Source organism: Schistocerca piceifrons, chromosome 6 (genome assembly GCF_021461385.2).
Source record: "Schistocerca piceifrons isolate TAMUIC-IGC-003096 chromosome 6, iqSchPice1.1, whole genome shotgun sequence".
Lineage (NCBI taxonomy): Eukaryota > Metazoa > Arthropoda > Insecta > Orthoptera > Acrididae > Schistocerca > Schistocerca piceifrons.
The window spans coordinates 114,583,887-114,604,500 of NC_060143.1; positions in this window are offsets into that span (position 1 = coordinate 114,583,887).

Genomic DNA, 20,614 nt, shown 5'->3' on the forward strand with positions numbered 1-20,614 from the left:
AAATTTAACTACTTGCAGAAACGGGAGTATTGTTTGGTGGCCAAGGGATATGTGAGAAGCGGCAATAATGGTGGTGTGTGTGTGTGTGTGTGTGTGTGTGTGTGTGTGTGTGTGAATGGAGTGCTACTGTTACGAAGTGAAGTTCGTTGTTTCATTGCATATAAGTGAAAAACGAACTTCATTTACTGTCTTTCAACAATAAATACGAATATTAATATTATTTTTGTTGTAAATTGGACATAAAATACGAGAGAGAACAGTAACTATGACATCTCCAGAAGGGGACTTTTCTGACAGCTCCGAAGGTGAGTAATTGAGTACACCATTAATATAATTGTCTCGTGTTTAAATAAAACACTTCAAAAATACGTATATTTTATATTTAAAGTGAAAAGCTGTTAGTCGCTAGAATTACCTTTTTTTTGCTACAGACCAGACAGATGATGATATTTCGTATGAACCAGAGGTAGATAGTGTAGATACTGACTCCAGAGAGAACACTAGTGATGAAGGTAATTTTCTATAATTGATGCAATACGAGCAGTGAACTAAGTTACAGTTTGTAAAAATGTTCCTGCCAGAGTAGTTCCCTTCTTCTGATCGATAGTTCTCAGTGGAAGTCAGAGTGCATTGTGCTGTTTTCTGCTTGCAGACGCGGCCAGACGTAGTAAGCAACTGATTATAAGTGCTACGAAAGATTTATTCATTAATTCCACATTCATTAACACTACTCATATTCCACATTCCTTGACACTACTCATAACTACATTACTTTGACAGTGAATATCTGTATAATATAATGCTTTCATGAAGCACTGTTACTGCCGTGCATCGTTAATTTCTACCATAGTGAATTATTAATGTGAAGTTAACATTACTACACAGAATTGTCTCCCCTCATCTTTCTTCACCCCATAGCCATGTTGGTGCATTTTCTTGTTCACATTTTCTCCTTGCTGTCCAGAAAAATTTTATAAGCTTTCTGTTTACCATTAATTAAGATATAATGAGAAATCAAAACAACTTACTTTAACTGAAAAAGTTAAACTAACCAGGTTAACATACTGCTCTATGCTTCTTCATTTCAGACGAAAGTGAGGGGTCTGATGAAAGTGAGGTAAACAGTGGAGGGCACAAAGCTTCTAAGAGATTAAAGCATGTGGCGAGAAAAAAAACACAAAGGACTCATTTATGGAAAAGAGTAGTATCATCTACAGAACGTAAGGAAGGAAAGAATATGTGGATCGCAAAGGAAAGTTGCACAAAGAAAGAAAGGTAAGAGTGTACAACCACAACTGCTGATTCAAGTGCAATCAAAACATCAAGTCAACAAACAAGACAGGAAGTATTTAATGAATATTGGAGTGTTGGTAACTGGGACTTGCAGACCTCCTTCTTATACTCTTCTGTTACTGTCAGTGAGCCAAATAGAAGGAAAGGAACTGCTACAAAAAGAAAATCTATTAGTTGCCAATATTCTCTCCAGGGCAAAAGAGTTTGCAAAGAGTTCTTTTTGATGACCCTAGATGTGTCTAACAAGAGAGTAACAAACGTGGTACAAAAGAAAACCACTTCAACTACAAACATTTTACCTAAGGACAAGCGAGGCCATAAAACACCTGGAAATAAGATTGATGAAGCTAAAGTAGTTCTTATAAAGGAACACATCAAAAGTTTTCCAAAGTACAGTAGCCACTGTTCACGCCAAAAAGCACCTAATAAGAAATATCTGGCAGGAAATCTCAACCTCATGAAAATGTATCAGCTTTATAAAGAGTTTTGTGAAGAAAAGGAAATAGAGACAGTACGGGAAAGCTTTTACCGCCATGTTATTAACGCATGCTTTAATCTTAGCTCCCACAGGCCATATCCAGACACATGTGTTACATGTGACAAGCTGCAAAATACCATTTATCATAGATTGCTTGACGAAAAACATGGTGCTCTTGTTGAAAAGAAACTCCATCTATGGAAAGCAGAAAGTGCTCGGAAAAAGTGGTGGATGCAAAAAGTCTGGTTACTAAAGAAGCTCGGCATGTGGCTGTATGTTTTCACTTACAGAAAATGCTCCCAACACCAGTTCTGACATGTTCACAAGCTTATTACTCTCGACAACTGTGGACTTATAATTTGTGTGTACATGATTTGGGTACAGGAAAAGCCTTAATGTTTATGTGGCATGAGGGTCAAGCTTCACGAGGATTTCAAGAGATAATGGCTTGCCTACTGACATTTATTAACAGTTTGCCACCAACCATTACACATCACACTGCATTTAGTGACAATGCAGGAGGAAAAAACAAAAGTCAACACACAGTGAAATTGTGGCTCGATATAGTCAACAACATTCACATTCAGACTGTTGACCATAAGTTTCTACTTTCTTGCCATTCATTTAATGATTGTGACAGAAACTTTGGAATTATTGAGCACAGCAGAAAAATTTCACAAAGGGGTATTTACGTTCCTCAAGACTGGATTGATGTATCACCAAGGCGTCAAGATGTTTTGAGGTAGTGAAAATGGATGACAAGGGTTTTGCCACACTAGACGTGATTGAACCATTTTTTCTAAAATCTGTAAAGGGAATTAAAAAAACTGCAGTGGTTGGACTTCAAAAAAGATGAACCATGGACATTGTTTTACAAATCTACCTTCAATGAAGATTTTGAATTCTACAACTACAATATGAAAGCAAAAAGCATTGGAAGACATGTTCAGATACTCACAGAACAACTCCGCCAAAAATTGAGGGAAAAAAGTACAAAGACTTACTGAACCTTCTACCATTTGTGCCTTCTGTGCATCACAGTTTTTACGCAGAACTCAGTTCTGCAGTCCATCTCAAGAGGAAAGCAGTCGATTAATCCTGCAGAGGGAAACCACAAGAGAAACTAATAAGTGTCGGCCCTTGTCAGCAGCACACCATCAAGAACAGTCGATAACAGAGAGTGATAACTCGAAAGGTTAAAATGACAATATTTTTGACAGTGATTCAGATTAAAAATGCAATAATAGAAGAAAATTATTACAGTTGTTTCCATTACTTTCCTTAATTTATTTTTTTTAAATCAAAAGGAAAGATTAGGCATTTTCAGTTTTTCTATAATTTGCAAAGAAACTGTTTTCTGGATTTTTCAACATTAATTATTACTTTATTTAATGTGCATTATGTATTATGATTCATAACATAATAAATAATTTCTTTTAATATTTCTTTGAGATCATACCTTTCTAACTCTCACTTGGAAGCAAAGGGGTACAAGTGATATGTGTCATCATATTATCAATGACAAATTTTAAATGACTAATATTTTTGCTGTAGAAATATGAGGGAGATAAACATAAAACTATATCTTCAAATGATATTCAATAATGTTTCTATATTTATTTCTAGAATTAACTATTCAACTTTAACTGTAAACTTGATTATCTCAAAACTAACTTTTTGTCACTTGACCCCTTGTTCTCTTGCCTCCTCATTTTAATATCGTATGTTTGTGTATTGCCAGTTACAGAGTCAGTATAGGTGGTGCTTGGAGAGTGCATACGGCAGGTCTTCCAGTGGGGACAGTCACAGGTGTAGAAGCTGTGGTGTAGGGAAATGGGTGCGGCTGGTGCATAGGTCTGGCTAGGATACTGCAGAGATTGGGGGATGACAAAACCTATTTCAGGTGTAGTGAGTAAAATGGAACTCATTTCAGCACATGATTTTAGAAGTCATAGCCTTGTTGAAGCAGGTGATTAATACATTCAAGATCATCTTGATTGACAAGAGGTGTACTCCTAAGTTGCTTTTTGGACGTATCAGCAGTACCAGGATTGGATGCGATGGTCCAGGAAATCTGATTTTGAAGTAGGCTGATGGAGTAATTATACCCAGTGAAGCTTGAGGTGAGAATGATGGTGTATTGTTGTAAAGAGTCTGCATCTGAACAAATATGATTGCTTTGAATGCCAAGGTTGTATGGAAGAAATGTTTGGTATTGAAAGGATGTCAATAGTAAAAATGCAAGTACTGATGTTAGTTAGTAGGTTTAATGTGAACAGAATTGTGTAGCTGACCCTTGGTATTTTTTACCATTGTTAAACTATTTCATCTATGTCTCCCATCTGCTAAATCTTCACCCACCCCTACTTCTACTCCAAATTTGGCTCTGTAACTGTCATTTTCCCCACAATTTTTTCGTCACATGACATAATCAACTGAGTAAATGCACTTTAAAAAGAGGTTTTTTACTGATCTTCATGTGTCCATATTTTCTATTACTGTCTTCAGTTTGAGACCAAACTCAAATGTATATATTGGAATTTACGCTCTCAGACACACTGTTATTTTTATTAAGTCTGTTACTGCAACGTTTTACTGAATTTGTGGGAATGTCGCCAGCAATAGCTCCAGAGGAGGAAATAAGACACTCTGACCAGTGTGGCAGCAGCTGCAACTAGAACATATTGAGAGGAGAAGATTGTGCTTTGAGCTTGATGTCTGTATGGATGTGTATCAGGTTGTACTACACTCAATAATAAACTCCTTATTCGCAACTGTGGCACTATTAGTCATTGGCTTTATCCTCTCTTGAGTAAAATCCACACTGCTGACCTCTCAGCTTCGAGAGATATTTCCATGGAACTTCCTCATTATTCAAGACTTCAAGGAACTGGTGCTTGTGGCTGATTTCCTCCGCCACTTTCGTCTGTCTCCAGATTTAACAGACATCACACTGCAACTTCAGCTCTATGCCTCTGCCGCCACAGTAGTCCTCCACAAACCCCTTCCAAAAAGCATTGAACATAATGCATATGAACAAAGCCAATGATAACTGAAAGACTGTATGAAATTAGTATTGGAACTACAACCGCTTAATAAACGTTACCTCAGCACAAGATTAGAGACGTTACACCTGTGAGAGGAAAACGGTACCACATGACTAAAGCTTCATGATGTTATGGATGATCTTGCTATTACACATTACCCTTGAATATCATTGCGACAGAGCAACATCAACTCTCTTTTTCCATCGACTTCAGTGAGACAACATACATAGAGCATCATCTGGCAGGGACACCTATGATGGCTGTATGCAGCACATGCAATCCAGGTTAGTATGGCGCATCCTGCTCATGTTCCTTCTGCATCGACTGAGTGTGTTGCCAATCGTGCATTCACGAACATAATTTATTCAGAGTGGTATATCAAACGGTCTGTATAGTTACCACCACCCTGGGCCCCCCAGTCCAATATAGGGTGCAGAGACTAGCACCAGACAAACTTCGCTTGCCCAAAGGAAAGGAAGTCAGAACTGTGAAACCTTCCGATGGTCTGTATACTTCATCTACCAAACTGGCAACCAAAAAACACAATACAGATAGGCTATGCAGTGACTACAGGGCCTTGAACTCCCAATGATCCCAGTTATCTGATTCCAGACACACAGGATGTCATCCACAGTTTAGCGTGTTCCTCAATATTTAGCATGTTGGTTTGAAAAAAGTCATATCCCAGATCCCAATGAGTCAAGAGGACATTCAAAAGACGGCCATTATCACATGCTATGGATTATATGATTTTCTGTACATGCTGCATAGCATTGGAAACACAGCCTAGACATGGCAACAGTACATAGACAATATTCTGTTCAAATTTCCCTTCTGCTATACATGTTTGGATGACATTCCAATTTTCTCTGCTTCATGGGAATAACACAAAGTACACCTCAGACAAGTTCCCAATACTCTTAAGGACTCCAGTGTTGTCTTCAAAGATAAGTGCTAGCTCAGTCGAGCTGAAATAATCTTCCCCATCCCTTTGGTCAGTAATGCTGGCACTAGAGCTACAGCACAATGAGCAGAGTTAATTACACAACTACCTCAGCCTCTGGACTTTCATGAATTACACTGTTTTCTCAGTATGATTAATGTCTATCACTGACATGCCCTAATGCAGCTGCTATTCTGACACCACAGACCAAAGTCCTAGCAGGAAAGAACACAACTGGAAAATGCAAGATTGAGTGCACTTGACAAATGCAACATGCTTTTGACAAAATGAAAGACTGTCTCACACATACTACGATGTTAGCACACCCTCTAACAAATGCACAATTGACAATCACATCAGACACGAGAGATGTTATCATCAGAGCAGGAAGTAGTGGCCATGCTCCTAAGTTTATTTTCTCAAAAACTAATAGATTGTCAAAGCAAGTGGTCAGTCTGTGATAGAGAACTGTTGGTGGCATATGAAGCTGTATGCTGGTTGTAATGGAAGCAGGAAGTTGAGCTGAAAATAATTACTCATGGAGTCGATTGATTTATTATACAATACAAGATGAAATTTATTGATCAAATTACACAATACTGACCCAAAGTATAAATACATAATTGTTACAATGTATGCACTGCAATTTAATATAAGAATGACAATCAGGATAAAGCTAATAAATATTAAATTGCTGCAGCAAAATCTTATCAAAAACAGTTTCCAACCTTTGACTTCCATAATACAAAGATTCAGCAGTATGCTATTAAGACAAGAACCTTTAAAAACAACAAATCCCAAATCCCAAATTATTACTTTTACAAAATCATAATAAATTCATCTTGATTTATCCTCTTTAGTAAACAAACCATAACGATGGAACCCAATCTTCAATCTTCTTTCAATCCAGGTCAGAACCCAGTACATGAATACCTTTTCAAGCACCATTTACTGGCATACAGAAATCTAAAATAAATACGAAATAATGCTCCCCTTATATTGCAGCATCCCTCAACCACTGCCACTATCCTGTCCACTAATTCAGCAGTGTAGAATGTGTATATGGCATGTTTCCCTTTTACAGAAGCAACATTACATGGAGTTAATCGGCACAGACTGTGCCCTCATGTGCATAGGACTTAGACAGTGGTTTCATTAACCTGCAACAGGCATATGTTACACACAGGAAACAACAACATTCCATCAACTTAACAAAAAATATGCAAACACCCATATTGAAGACAGTAGTGTCAGACTACTACTCTGGCGTCTTATGAGGATGCTTTTAGTTTTCCTTTAAAATATCATTGACATATTGTAAAGAAGTGACCACTACTAAATTCAACACATTGTCTCCAAACCATAAATAGTACTCTGTATTTCAGAGGAGAGAGACCATGGCAACAGTGGTGAACAGTTCCAAGGCACTTCTTCAGTAAACTCTCAGCTAAGGTACAGAACAATCATACCTCAATTCAAACATCAGCTTCATAATGCTTACATCGCCACATGTACAGTCATCATGTTTTCTGATCAAGATCTGATACTTCTGCAATAAAATTGCTTGAGCAGGGCGCCAAGTACACTTGTTACCAGCCAATTCTCTCGGCCCACCATGTTTCTGACTTGCCTCACTTCCATCAACAACCACTCCCACTCACACCTGACCACTGCACCAGATAATCTCAGGTGCTTCCCAGCCTGAAGAGAGGTCATTGCCCTTTGATGTGACTATCAATAAGTGTCAACATGGCACATGCTTTAAAGATGATGTTGAGGACTCACCACTCATCGTTAACTCAGACCATCAGCCAGACACTACATGCAACCTGTCGAAAGACTCATGGCCCCAACAATTCTGCCATCTGGACTACATGGCAGAATTCAAAACGAATGTTGCGATGGTACCTAAGGGTTACCAGTAGGTAGTTGTTGCTCTTGCAAACAGCATCCTATACAAGCAACGCAGTTGTGTCTTTATCTGTGGTTGGTCGTGCTTTAGATACTTGGGCTATGCATGGCTCTGTTTGAAAAGAATAGATTGATATCGTCATAGGGTCGAGTTATGCATGTCTGCTTCCATACCCTGCAGCTAATTCACTGTAAATAATAACCTGTAGTTATGATGCTGTTTTCAAATAGTGTATGCATTGGCTGGAATTGCGAGTTAACAAAATACACAGAAATACAAAATAAAAGTTAAATGAATAATTTAATAACAATTCTAATGTATTTAATTGATGTAGGTGACAGAATTATCTAGAATAATGTTTATTTAAAAAGGTCATCTCAAATAAACAGGATTTGGTCCTATGATGTTAAGTTAAAATACAGACAGGAGTAAAGTTATGTTGAGAGCGTTATGTGAATGGTAGCAAAATCCCCAAACTGAATAGTCATCAAAGATATGCGAAAACCAAGTCTCTTTCGTGATCACAATACACAAAATATTCGCCAGCTCAAAACAGTTCAGGGGTGAACATGATAATTCACAAATGAACACGTGTGATACAAAGAATAGTAACCCATGTGGTGTCTATCCTTGGCTCATTAATACAAGCAGAAAAAGTTAGTGTGATACACTGGAGGACATTCAGACCTTGCATGAGTTAGAGTCCCTTCAAATGTTAGTACTGTAGTGACCATTCACCACCCAGAGTCTATCACCGAGGAGGAGGAGATTAGTGTTTAACATCCCATCGACAACAAGCTCATTAGAGACAGAACACAAGTTCTGAGTAGGGAAGGATGGGGAAGGAAACTGGTCGTGTCCTTTCAAAGAAATCATCCCCGCATTCACCTGAAGCAATTCTGAGAAATCACAGAAAACCTAAATCAAGATGGCCAGATGTTGAAATGTCGTCCTCTCAAATGTGAGCCCAGTGTGCTAACTGTTGTGCCACCTCACTCAGTCTATCACCGACATGCCTGAATAACACACATTTTCACAGGCAGGTCTCCCTTCTTCCAGCACTCACAGAAAAGTGCCCAGAATAGCTCGCTTGAGATGTTCACTCAAGAAATTGTCCCTCTCCACATGACTCCGCTCCTGTCTGCTTTTCCATTGGCTGAAGGGAATATCTACCAAAAATACATCGTTCTTAAGTTCTACAGACATCATCTGGCTCAACTTGAGCACTCCCTCACTAAACCAATATATTGCAATTAAATAAAGAAATGTTATAAATATTTGGTTACACTCAGACCATTCACAATAAATATAAATAAGGTTAGTCCTTAAGTAAAAAAGCCAGTATTCTTGTGCAAGTGGGCTAATGTCAAATGACAACAGACTATCATTAAATTTTGCTTATTTAGGCCTACTCGTCACAAGCATCTATTGGCACTCTTTTACAAAGATGCAATCAACCGCTTCTTAAACTACTCAGATTTTGTATTATCCATTGTAATTAATTTTTAAATAAAATTACTGGCAAAATAAGTAAACTGTTCTCATTAAATAAATATACAAGTATGACAAAATATGAGGTATTCTTGCTGTATTTATTTGCTGCATAATTGTGGAGGATATGATGTTCTGACAAACATTTACATAATGAAAAGACATAAAAAAATCAAGAAATAAAATAGATACAGATACATAGCATTCAGACATGATAGCTATAGTGCAATGCTGTCATCTGGAATTTTTTATGTTGAAATTGCATGAAGCATTTAAAAGTTGTTAATTCAGAGGTTCTTTGTAAAAATGTTGTTCACTATGAAATATTTACTTCTTTAGTTTTAAAAATATTCAAGATATTGTTGTGGCATTGAATGCATCTTACTTTTTGAGAGTGCAGCTGTATTCAAATTTGTTTAATACTTGACTGTGAGTTATTGCTGAGTCTCAAAGAGCTACAGGCTAGCTATCTTGAAGATTCTCTGACATTATTGGTGCATCTCCTGCAAAAAGGTCATGTGTGCTGCAGTTGTCCATATTCCCAGCTTTGGGATTTACCCACTTCCGGTGACGCAGCTCATCTCTGTGCCTGGACTCATCTGTACCAGTCACATAGCTGGACCAGCTGTGGCACGCCCTGGGTCCACTAGCGCTCAGCTGTACGACAATTTCACCTCTTCTCATGCTACTTCTGGGCACTAAAATTGCTTGCCTACATATGCATAACATCACAATATCAAACAGCTCCATTCAGTGGACAATGATGGAGCAGATTACCTGTAGAGAACAAACACCCATTTTGTGCATATTGGCTGTGACAAATTAGCATTACTGCTGCATTGCAAACAAACTATGGATCTTCCTCATGACACTGCATGTAGCTACCATGAGGCGCAATCCCTGAATCAACTAAATGAGTGTTGTGCAATGTTTTGCAAAACCAGATCTCACCTCTTGTACCTACACCCATGAAAAAAGACCATATTTGACCAGTTACACAATCTGTCTCACACTGACATATGCCCATCGACACAACTCATAACAGACAAGTTCATAGAGCTTAACATCAAGGAACTGATAAAATTATTTGGATAGATAAAAAATCTTCTCACCAAGCAGCGGCAGAATACACACATAAAAGACTTCTATGACTGGCGAGCTTTTGGAGCCAGTGGCTCCTTCTTCAGGCAGAAGGGTTGAAGGGGAAGGAAGAAGACTGAAGGAATGGATTGGAGAGGTCTAGGGAAAGGGGTTGATTTTGGGAAAGTCACCCAAAACTCTGGATCAGGGGAGTCTTACCTTACGGGATGAGAAGGAAAGACTCCGTAACAGAGGTGGGAGGGGGTGGTCAAAAATAGCAGGAAAGACTATGAAAGATGTAGGAAATTAAAACAGAGTGAAGCAAAGAATAGTTACAGTGAAGAAAAGCTGAGCCGGAAGAAATTAACGCAAATTAAGGCCAGGTAGGTGGAAAGAACCAATGACATGTTGTAGTGCTAGTTCCCTCCTGCGGAGCTCTGAGAAACTGGTGTTTGGGGGAAGAAGCCAGATGGCACATGTAGTGAAACAGGTGCTGAGGTCACGAATGTCAGAGTATGCTCTGCAACAGAATATTGCGAGTTGCCACTATATACCCTCTGCTTATGTCCATTCATGCTAATTGATAATTCGGTGGTAGTCATGCCGATGCAGAAGGCTGAACAGTGTTTACACAATAGCTGGTATATGACGTGCTGTTTCGCAGGTGACTCTCCTTTTGATAGTATATAGTTTGCCAGTTACAAGGCTATTATAGGTGGTGGCAGGAGGGTTCATATGGCGAGTTTTGCGGTGGAAATGGTCACAGTGGTAGGAGCCATATTGTAGGGAGGTGGGTGCAGTAGGAGCATAGGGTCTGACAAGAATATTGCGGGGATTTGGAGGGCGACGGAAAGCTATTCTAAGTGTGGTGGGCAAAATTTCTGACAGAATGAATCTCATTTCAGGACATGATTTTACGAAATCATGGCCCTGTCGAAGTAGCTGATTAACACATTTCAGACCAGGATAAGGTTAAGTCACCAATGGTGTGCTCTGAAGCTGTTTTGTGGAGGGATCAGCAGAACCAGGAATGGATGTGATGGCCCGGGAAATCTGCTTTTTAAATAGGCTGGTGGGATAATTATGTCCAGTGAAGGCTGAGGTGAGAATGATGGTGCATTGTGCAAAGTATCTGTATCTGAACGAAAACGTTTGCCTCGGATACCAAGGCTATATGGGAGGGAACGTTTGACATGTAAGTATTGTTGTTTGTTGGTAGGTTTAATGTGGACTCTAGTGTGTAGCTGGCGTTTGGTGAGAAGGAGATCAACATCAAGGAAAGTGGCATGGTATTCAGAAACGTCCATGTGAAATTTAATTGGGAGAAGGTATTCAGAGATTCCAGGAATTTTAGCAGGTCAGCCTCACCGTGACTCTATATGGTAAAGACGTCATCAATGTACCTAAACCAAACCAGAGGCTGAAGACTTATGGGTCCCAAGAAAGCCACTTCCAAGTGACACATGAAAAGGTTTGCATAGGAACGAGACAACCTGGTTCCCATGGCCATACCCCTGATCTGTTTGTATGTCAGGTGAAGTACTTGCTGGTAAGTGTAAAGTTGATTAAGGTGAGTAGGAAGGATGTCATAGGTTTGGAATTAGGTGGGCACTGACTGAGGAAATGCTCAGCAGCACAGACCATGTATGTGGGGGATGTGTGTATAGAGGGAGGTGGCATCAATGATGACAAACAAGGTGTGTGGCAGGAGTGGGATGAGCACGGATTGTAGTGGTTCGCCTACTTTGTTTCTTCATTTGTTGTCCTCGGTGTCGACGTACAGGCTGAAAAAATAGGGGGTGGATGTGCAGTACTGTCTACGGTAAATGATGTAGCCGACAGATGCACATTTGCGTTTCTCATCTTTTACTTTCATTTTTCACAACCCCCCAATATTACACAATCATATGTCCAAGTGCACTATTGTTTAATTTTCGATAAGCTTCATTTATAGGTTGCAGGCGAACATCCACGAGTAATAAAAACCTAACCACAAAGTTCACAGTTCTTGAAGAATAGAATGGTATGTATGAAACAGGCACTGTCATTGTTTTTACACATGGCCTAACTGTTTAACACTTATTCTACAGTTAAGTTGAAGCACTGTTTTTCGTCTGAAACTCGGCCGTGGACTGACTGTCTCGTGACCAAAAATTGGGCCCTTCATATCCTCACAATAATAGGGGCTGAAACTACACATAGTTTGAAGATTAATTTACAGAAATTACAATTAAAAATTAACTCTTTAAATTAACTGAATACATGAAGAAATTGGTTCTTTTTAACAGTTTCTTCTACTACAAGAGTTGGCCGAATTATTTGTTTAAATGAGGAAACTAACACATATCGTTATGCAAACAATAGTTTCGCAAAACTGTTAATTACTTTGGAGTTAATTATGGGCTGGCTTTGCTGACATGTTTCTGAACACAGCCAAATAAGTATTTGAAGAATGCTAGTGTTTTGTCTTCCAAACGTTTATAATTATTACAGAATTTATATTTGTTTATACATCAACAATAGAATTTAAGCTATGAAACAATTACTGATTTCACCGTATAATGAAAGATATTAACTAGTAATAGTCAAAATAAATTAGAAAATTAATTACATGCATAAAACTAAGTGCAAAATTCGATCTGGTGTTATATTCTTTAAAACTGAGGGCCAACCTTGCTCTTTTATGAAAATGCAGATTATATTCACGTATGTTAATGGTAATTAGTTAAAACTGAAAAAATGAATTTTAAGGAGACAGATGGCAAAACAAGAGGGGAAAAAATATCACAGGTTGCTTCATCACATCACCCCCTCATTGGATTGACCAGACAGATATTGCAAATGGCCAACTGGTCAATTCAATGACCACAAAAGACGCCAGAAACTGGGTTAAAAATCTATGCAAAAGATATTACGTAAGAAATCTCATCAAAATTACAGTACATACTTTTTTTTCAAATTTTTACTTAGGTGAACTGGCCATACGAAAGTCCCCATACAAAATATTAACAAACAGATCACAAAACATCGACGAGTTATACTTTTAACAAAATTTATGCATAGACCTACTCATCATAAGAGATGTCGTTTATGGGTTAAACGAGGACTACATTTTAATACACGTACCACTTTGTACAAGTCCTGTCTTGCTAAACAAAATGATTCCTGTCATGTGGAATAATCGGGTCTACTGCCACGTCCACGCCCGCCTCATCCACCATCTGCAGTTGTATCAGCTGTCTGAGGCCTGTCTCGCGTCGGGCGCTCCGTTCGCGGTCCGCACCCGCCTGGTGCTGCTTGTAAGGTGTTGTCTCTTCTCTGGTGCTCTGTCGGACGTCCGCACCCGATTCGGTCGTCATCTGTGGTCGTGGCTGCTCTCTTAGGCCCGTCGCGCGCTGGACGCTCCGTTCGCAGTCCGCGCCTGCATGGCACTGCTCCTTTACGTAATCCCAGGTCGATATAAAGAGTATCTTCTGTCCACCCTCCAAAATTGGGACAAGACTGGGGAGTGTGAAGGACGACCTGGAGCTATGTAAACCAGGCATTTACAACATCCCATGCCTGTGTGGAAAGTCATACATTGGCCAGACAACCAGGGCAGTGTACATCAGGTGCAAAGAACACCAGAAGCACACCAGACTCGGACAGGCAGCCAAATCTGCCATAGCGGAGCACTGTCTGGAGCTCGGTCACTCAATGGACTACAACAACACCAAATTTGTGACATAGACGCCAAGATTTTGGGACAGTGTCATAAAGGAGGCCATTGAGATCAAAGTCACACACAACTTAACGAGACAGCGGTTACCAGCTCAGCTCGGCGTGGAGTCGGGCTCTGGAACTCATCAGGCCCAAACGAAAGGAACCAAGAAACTCCTCTAGAAGTAGTAACACTGTAGGAGCAGCGTCAAGTGGGTGCGGACCGCGTACGCAACTCCCGACACGGGACGGGCCTCTGACAGCTGCTGCAGAATATATTGGGGCATCAAGGATTGCCCAGTCTGAAAATAGAAGTTCAAGCCATGCGTCTATGCCTTCAATAATAAAAAAATGACATTAAAACAATAGCTTTTTGGTTGTCATGTTTCTTTCTGCTTTTAAATGATTTAAATACATTAGCTGTATGATTTTTTTCAGTTTTTTCCCATTTGCTCACACATTCACACAATATATACATTGTACACACTCATACATATTACAGTTAACGCATTCTCACACTTATTTGTTCAACTATTTTATATATAAAATAATAATAATAAATAATAAATACAATAAAATAAGATTTAAAATATAGTTAAAATAAAGTAAAATTAAGGTTAAAAATTAAAATAAAATTAAAATTAAAGTAAAAAATTAAAATTATTAAAATTGTATAAAAATATATACACAAGATGTGTAGTTTCGTTATTTGCGTAGATCATCAGGCCATCTGGTGGAGGCCAGGTAGTGCACCCTGTGTCCAAGTTCTCGTACAAGTTCGTTATCTGACTGTTGTGTGTTTTTGTAAAAGGTTTTGGCAGTGGTTCTGAATCAGTCTTTCAAATAGGGTACCCCTGCAAGTTGGTGAAGTTCATTCGTTGGGAACCGGTATGGCAGATGGAGTGCCCTTTTCAGAGCATGATTCTGAATTCTTTGTAGCTGTTGTATGTGGGTTGGAGCAGCATTGCCCCACGTAACAGCGGTGTAGTCTAAGATTGGTCGCACCAGTGTAAGGTACACTATCAACCCCCCAGTCTTGATGGTAGTGTTAACGCTGGATTTAATAATGGGTAGAGCTGTACCATTCTTCTCCTGGCTTTCTCTCGAATATTTTCTATATGAGGTTGCCATGTGTAATATTAGTAATTTTCGCCTCACAAACGTTAATATACGCTCAATAGTAAACGCCTGATGGCCTAAAGTTATCGAACAATTGTAAAGTAAAAGAAATGAATCATCGCATAGCAGCGACAGAATCTATTATTCTTTATCTTTGCCGTTCTTGCGCGGTGCCAGTAAATCTCTATGTACATGTATCGATTAATGGTATAAAAAAGAATTCTGTTGTTTCAAGACAAATGAGGCTTTTGGCGCCTCACCTTTTACTGTTTGTATTTCATGAGAGGCGGACGCGGACTTGCTGCGTTCCACAACTGTATTTTATATTTGATGTGAAAATATTGAGTGAATATGCTAATTGTTATTTTTTCCAATCAGAAAAGATGTAGTTTCTTGTAACTGATATCGAACAGACAGCATCAAGAGGACATTTTGGCTGTTATGTATAAAGTATTTAACCACGATGGTCATCTATTGTAATTTAATATGAAAAGGTACGTAGCATTAAAAAAAAAGTGTGTTAAAGATAAGTGTGCTTATTTTCGTAAATTAACCTTGATGAGTCCATCTCCTTATTTACTTAACTGTTAATTATTTTGTGTTACTTCATCATCAGAAATTACGATCACGCTGATGGGCCGAACGCAGCATGAGGCAGAAGGAACATTATCGTTTTCCTATTATTTCTGAACCAACTTTTTTTTAATTGTGTAGTGTTGCATTTCTTTTAAAGTCTATAAATCTTCTGGTCCCTTAGTGTTGATCCGGGTATGACTACATTGCGACTATAAAAATGCACAGAAATGATAATGTTTCTTCCGAGCGATCTCAAATATATATATATATCAATATGCTGCTCTTATTCAGGTATTTAATGGTCAACGTATGTTATTATAATAGCGTAATAAATCCCTGATTCTGTTGCCAAGTGGCCCACCAAAATATTCACTTTTTCGACATTAAAAAACAAAGTAACAGTTCTTTTTATTTTCGTCCCCCAAGAACAACGCTACACTTGGTGCCCGAACAGAGACTTGATCAAAAATCATTTCATGTATGTGTTTATTGATTTTTCAGTGCTTGTTCTAATAACTGTTTCATTTTTTCATGTGGATGCAATTCAACCGAGAAAGAGAAGTGGGAAAACCTTTTAATTAATTCAGAAGAACGATTGATGAAATTACCAAAAAACGCGAGTATCCAGCTGTATCATTATCAAGACAGCCATAGTAAGTCAAATTTTTATACGCAGTAGCCAAGCTTTCGTAGTGACGTAGCATCTTTCGAGTTGATCAGAACGTAAACCTGTCTTTGCTTGCCTTGAAACAGCTTTATTTCAATTTGTACATAGTCCATTCTTATGTAGTTAAATTCAGTGAAAGTGTACAATTGTTGTCAGTGCATAAAAAAATTACGATATGGCGGATAACTACGCTCAAAACTGGTAAAACGTGTGATATTTCATTTGTTTGTAATTAGTAGGAACCATCTTGTCTTCTTGGCGTAAATGAACGTCAGTTGTTACCCAGAGTTAAAATTTTATCTTAGGTCCCAGTAAGCCATAGCACTACGTCACAGACAAACGACTGACGGCAGTGACAAACAATATCTGTTGCATTTTGACGTTTGACAAATAATTCATGAACATGGCTGACGGTAAACAGCGGACACAAACAAAACCAGACGACAGCGGTGATGCGAATGGACCTCACTATCCATTACGATCACGCGCGATAGGTACACGAGCGGAGGCAGAAGCAGCCTCGACCGAAGTTTTAGAAGCTGGTCCTAGTGTGCAAACTATTCCCGCTTTTGAAAAAAATGACTTGGCCACAATGATCGAAGCAATAATGGAACGCAAGTTCGAAAGCCAAAAACAGGAAAGATTAGATGAAAAGGCCCGCGAAGAAAAAGAGAAGGCCGAAAGACGGCATAATAAAAATCAGGTCCTTACAAATCTGTGCAACTCAGTAAAAGAAGACATAAATTCAGTAAAAACAGAAATAAATTCGGTAAAAACAGACATAAATTCAGTAAAAACAGACATAAATTCAGTAAAAACAGATCTGCAAACGGAGATAAATGACCTAAATACACGGTTAAATTCGGTAAAGGCCGAACTAAAGGCAGACATAACAGCTGATTTAAATACCCTGTTGGATAATGTCCATAGCCAAATCAGTAGTCACATCACGATCATGGGCTAGAAATTGACACACAAGTAGAGTCAAAAATAGAGGATATTTCAAAACGGTTAGATGAAAAAATCGAAGCAGCCAAGGGAGAGATAAATTCAAAAGTGATAGAATATCAAAAACAAGCTGCGACCTTAAAAGAAGATTATACTGCAATCTCTGATGAGGTCAAAGGAGTTAAAACCGCAGTAGACACGATCGAGAATGTTGTTGATGATCTTTCCAAACAGATTGAGACTCTTAATGTAGAGGATCAAATAAAGAATACTGTTAAGACACATGCTGAAGCATTGTCCGACCACTACCAAGAGTGGATTAAAAACAAAAACGGATTCATAGAAAACAAGATCAAGAACGAACTCAGGGAAACGGTCAAAAACGTGGCCTTTGAAATATTGGCAGCCCCTGGAAAAACAAGAGACACGGTGATGTCAGAATTAGGCCAGATAAGACGAACGTTAGCTCAAGATTTACCTGAATGGCGTCAACAGATAGTTGATGATGTTCGTACACTAAAATGTCAAGTTGAAAATTCCCCACCTCCCGTGTCAGGAAACTGGAATAATTCACCACGAAGTAATGAACAACAGCAGGTACATTACCGTTCACCATTTGATAACGCTCAAACTCATAGTTCTATAGAAGCACAAGTTAACCAGACTACCAGCCCACCCACTTTTGTCAGTTTGATGCAGGAGGAAAGCGTGATCAAGCATCGTATTTTTCCGACCTTTCACCCACAGAAAAGAGAAATTCATCCTATAGTGTTCCTCCGAAATTTTTCAGGAATTTTCCCGAATAGCTGGAGTGACCGCCAGCGAATTCAATTCGTTAGTGGATTTATCGTGGGCGATGCTGCCTTATGGGGAACCGAAATGGTCGACTCTTGTAAAAGTTACAAAGAGTTTGAACAGATGTTTTTAGCTAAATTCTGGAGTTCTGGTGTGCAGCAGCGCCTGAGAAAAGAGGTTTACAACGCCAAAGTGTTTAACAGTAAGCGCGGTAGTTTGAGAAGATATTTTGAAAAGTATTTAGCGAAAATCAAGTTCTGGGATTCACCGATCACCGCCAAAGACGTTATTATGATTCTAAAAACTAAGCTACCGATTGCGATCAGAGAAAAGTTAGTAAACGTGTCTGAGGACGATACGGACACTTTCCTATCTGTGTTAGACTCGTTAGATCTGATTTACGAGGACGCTAGAGTTGATGTTGGCAACGCCCACTTCAGTGCAGGCGGCCAGCACAATACGGAATACGTAGGCAACAATGGTGGCCGAGCGAAAGCGCGTCACAGCGACAACCAGTACCAACCCCACAACGGTTTCAAAAATAAACACACTACGTACTCCAACAGCAAATACAAAAATAAGTACAATAACGGCCAGAGATACAATCCAATATATAATTCGTCACCACCTCAGTACGAAAATGCACATTATAACACACAGCCCCAGCAATATGGAAACACGCAACCGATCAACGGGAATTATCAAAACGATCAGTCTTACGATTCAAATCGACAGTGGAAAAGAAGTAAATGGCATAATCAAGGTGGAGACCAATGTACACCTTTCACTAACGGTTACAATCAACACAAGCCACAGCAAAATACTTTTCAGCCACAAGCGAACGGACCTTCGGGAACTCTGAAGCCTAAACGCCCGCATAATACGCAAATTTATTATGCGCAAGCGAATACGCCAGGACAACAAGATCCGTTTCCAACCGAGTTCGTACCACAAAACCAACACCAGTTCCAGACGGAAGAAACATTAAGAAATATAAATCAGCAGGAAAGTAAGCGTCGAGCAGAAAATTAAAAGCAGCATCTTTGAGCCTCCTAGAGGATGCTGCAGGTTTGAATGGGGGCACCCTGTCCCTTAGTCCACACGAAATTAAAGCAATTAGGTATGACAAAGAGACAAACTTACGGGATGATCTAGTAGCAGACACTGAGACGAAAGACAATAATGACGTATGGGACGAACAAGTTCAGGCTTCCATAAGAGTATCAATTGCCAACATACCAGTAAAAGCCATTGTAGATACAGGAGCTAATATAAATGTCTTATCTTTATGTTTATTTAAGCAAATATCCTCTGTATGCAAAGTTTTATCACTTCCAATTCAAGGTTGCACCGTATCGGGAGCAATTGGTCCACTAACACAACGTGTAAATCTTCAGACTCAGCTTCAAATCCAGATAGAGTCTATTTCAGTAACGTGCATTTTTCTTATTGTTAAAAACCTATCAGTGCCATGTATCCTGAGTATGGAATTCTTGAGGCAGACGAAAGCTAAAATTGACATCGAGTGTGGAATCTGTACTCTAGTAGCGAGCCAGCAACAAGTAACTGTAAATTTGTTAAGAAGTAAGGCGAAGACAAACTTTGGGGTGCTTCAAATAGCAGTACGGCCATGGACTAAAAGACAACAGTACAGTCAGACAGAAGACATGACAGATCCTGAAAGTCTTAATGACGATGAGTATGAAGACCTAATTCCCGGTCGGAATGAATTATACGGTAAAGCTAGTGAGTCCATTGAATTATCCAAACAACAGAAGAATGAGCTTTACAATTTGTTAACAGATTACGTTCAAGTATTTTCTAAGAAACCTGGACTAATAAAAGGCTTTGAATATCGAATGGATGTCCTGCCCCATTCAACCTACTGTAGAACAAGCTATTCCATTCCATATGCGAGACGCGAAGCTGTCAAGTGCGAGATCAGGAAAATATTACGCTGGAATGTGATAGAAGTATCTCATTCACCTTATTCGAGTCCTTTATTGTCTGTACTAAAATCAGATGGTAGCGTAAGGCTAGTCCTAGATGCAAGATTAATCAATAAAATTATAGTACCCGTAATAACGAGACCAGAGGCTCTTGAAGAGCATCTGCAGAAGTTTCTTGGAGTTAGTTATTAGTCAGGACTCACTTTAAACCATCCCTGTTGTTAAAGAAGAATCGTAAGTGGCAACACATTTATGAAGGTCCCTTTGTGATAATGAGGAAACCACACATTGGTAGCTATTTGTTATCTGACCCTGCCACGAATAAAATCAAAGGATTGTTCCACCATCATGATTTAAGAAAATTTTATAACGCCAGGAATTAAGTTAATTTAAGCTGTAAGAAAATTCTAAGGTATTGGAGATCAGGATTAACCAATGAGTAACAAGAACGGAACTGAACTGGCTACGGACGTTAACCGGTGCTAAAAGGAAACCTTATGTATTAAAACAACGCGTCTGGAAAATAAAATACAGAATAAGTTGTAGCAAGTATTTACATGAATAATCTTTATGTAAACAGGAGGACATGTCCTAGAGGCGATTTTCAATTTTAGTTA